This window comes from Triticum aestivum, unplaced genomic scaffold (genome assembly GCF_018294505.1).
Source record: "Triticum aestivum cultivar Chinese Spring unplaced genomic scaffold, IWGSC CS RefSeq v2.1 scaffold210271, whole genome shotgun sequence".
In the NCBI taxonomy this organism is placed as follows: domain Eukaryota; kingdom Viridiplantae; phylum Streptophyta; class Magnoliopsida; order Poales; family Poaceae; genus Triticum; species Triticum aestivum.
The window spans coordinates 1-2723 of NW_025244740.1; the positions used below are offsets into that span (position 1 = coordinate 1).

The 2723-nt window shown below is 43.9% G+C and overlaps 1 long non-coding RNA gene across 1 annotated transcript; it reads left to right on the forward strand.

The window, feature by feature from the left end:
- The first annotated feature begins 605 nt into the window (after nucleotides 1-605).
- LOC123177051 (uncharacterized) lies at nucleotides 606-2723 on the forward strand. Its single transcript, XR_006488751.1, has 5 exons — nucleotides 606-1311; nucleotides 1405-1501; nucleotides 1935-2029; nucleotides 2115-2302; nucleotides 2706-2723. It is a non-coding gene; the product is annotated as an uncharacterized lncRNA (long non-coding RNA).

Here is a 2723-nt window from a genome sequence, read left to right on the forward strand (position 1 = left end):
AGATTGGTTCCCCAAGCTACAAGAGCTTGAGGTACATCACTGTCTTGAATTCTTGCCAGTGATCCCCATATCCTGGATCAAAAGCCTGCGTTCTATGAAGATGAAATATGTAAAGATGCTAAAGGAGTTTGTGCACTCAAAATCATCCGATGGAGTTGAATTGAAAATTATTGGAGAGGGTGATCTGCATAGCTTAGACCAAGTGCTGGTTTTTGATAAAGAAACAAGTCTTGAGAAGCTGACACTTGAGAGGTGCCCACCTCTGGAGTTGAAGCACCTTCTGATGCTAACCTCGCTGAGGACATTGATTGTAGAAAATTCAGTTGGTCTAGTTGGACCACTAGGAAGAGGTCAGAGTGATGTGGAATGGCAGCTCCATGTTGAGTGTATCAAGATCGATGGCTTAACTGGTAATACTGGCGAGGAACTGACAGAGCTCCTTCCCCACCTCCCAAAGCTCTCCAAATTGGAAATACGGAAGTGTAAAAACATAAAAAAGCTGGTAGCGGGGGTGGATGTGCAACAAACAACGTTAGAAGCATCAGAGATAACAGCAGCAGCAGAGGAAGAGGATGATGGGGTGCTGCTCTTCCCCGCTCATCTCCGTGACTCACTACGGGAGTTGGTGATCTTTAAATGCCCAGAGCTGGTCCTGGTGGACCCGCCAACTCTTGTTCCTGGAGAAGGATGGCTACAAGCCTTGCAATCCCTCCAGAGATTAACAATACAGTGGTCCCCAAAGTTTCTATCCACCTTCTCCTTTTCCTGTCACATTTTCCCTTCCTCCCTGAACTAAGAGTCATTGGCAGCCCTGGATTCTTTGCTGATTGGGATCCCAATCCCAGACGGGCTTTGGAGGATGCCGAGGGAAGTGAAGAGCAGCAGACACAGCTTGTTTCATCCACACTGCGTGAGCTTGCGACAGATGACATATCAGGACTTCTTGCTGCACCCGTCTGTAGTTTGCTCTCTTCCTCCCTCACCAATCTGGTACTTTCGGGGGGAGGGTCCAAAGGGATGGAGCGGTTCAACAAGGAGCAAGAGGACGCCCTTCAACTCCTCTCCTCCCTCCAGGAACTAGAGTTTTGGTCTTTCAACGATCTTCAGCAACTCCCTGCAGGGCTGCGTAACCTTACCAGCCTCAAGAAATTATCAGTCTACTCTTGTCCAGCCGTCTTGTCATTGCCCAATGATGCCCTCCCAGATTCGCTGAAAATGCTAGATATCTTCAGCTGCAGTGAGGAGCTGAAACAGTACTGCAGGGGGTTAGTGGGAACCATCCCAGAAATCAATATATACGACTGATCCAAGGTAACACAAACATATTTTCTTTTGTTTTTCCTCTTTGCCCTTTTCCTGCAATCCTGCTTAATAATCTTGTGTTTGTTCCCATCCACCATGCAGGACTCTGCCTTGGAGTTTTCTTGTACATTCTTCTAGCCTTGTAGAGCTCTTCCCTTCCCATACAAACACATTTGCTCCTTCCTGTGGCTTAAATCTGGTAAGTACATCTAAACTGGAACCTTACTCCTGCTGTACTACCTTTGTGATTGAGGCTTCTCAGCACCTTCCTTTGATGCAAAGCAGGAACAACATATTTCTGAACTGAACTATAACAGGGCTCCCTCTTAGTTCCAATTTCAGGCAGAGCCTTTACTTGCATATTAGGTGCAAGAACTTTAGTTAGGGGGTGTCCACATCAATATCGGCAAAAAAAAATCACTTTTACTGCAGCCATACCAATTTTCCGTTTTCTTCTCAACGGTAGTGACGGTATTTAAGATTTGCTTCTCAATGCCCCTTGTCTTTCCACAGTTCGGTAAAATCGACATTATTAACAACCAATTCCTTCTGCAAGTCTCTCTTCTTTTCTTCCTTGATGTAATTACCAACGAAACCTGTGATCACCATTTGTTTTGGTTCTCTGTGTGCAGGTGTTCGTTCAATTTTGTGGGCTTATTCATATTTTGCATTTTCTTCATATTTTGTAGTCTACTTCCCTATTTCAGGTCAAGCTACTGATGTTAAGGTGATCAATTTTTTTCATACACTACTGTGTTGCTATCAATACCAGGTGTTCCTGCATTGCTAATTTCTGTTTGCTTGCTGTTTAGGTGTTCTAGTGTTTGTTTGGTAGGCTGTGTAGCCACTTGTGTTTACATTTTGTCCAAAACTCATGAAGACTGACGGTGTACCTGGAGAGTCCAGTTTTAGAGATCAACGGATCGCAGGAATAGCCTGCATACCATAGCACTGCACCCCTGGAGCCAATTCAGATCATAGGGGTAGTAGCAGTCCAAAGGTAATGCATTGCAGGGATGTGCAATTTTGAAATTTCAGAAAGGCGTCAAGATGCATGATTGCAACCTATTCAATATGTTTTCAGTTTTGAGCTATAGAATATTACATATTTACTATTTTTGAACTACAACAGTTTTCAGTGTTCGATCTTTCCAATCTCCTATACTGAGTAGGGACATACAGTTTTCCGTGTTCTGTGATTTCTTTTTTACTGTTCCCCTCACTGCCGAATACAGGTAAAGCAATTTGTTCTGATCAAGTCTGCAGTGAATCAGGATGTTGATTAATGCCTAATACTAGTGATTCACTTGCTGCTCAACTGTTTACATCATGTGAAACTTGCCTGACTAGTGATGGAACTGTAAGTGCCTCGCTGTAACTGACTGATCTTTTACATATTTCAGTCGGACATCATGCATGTA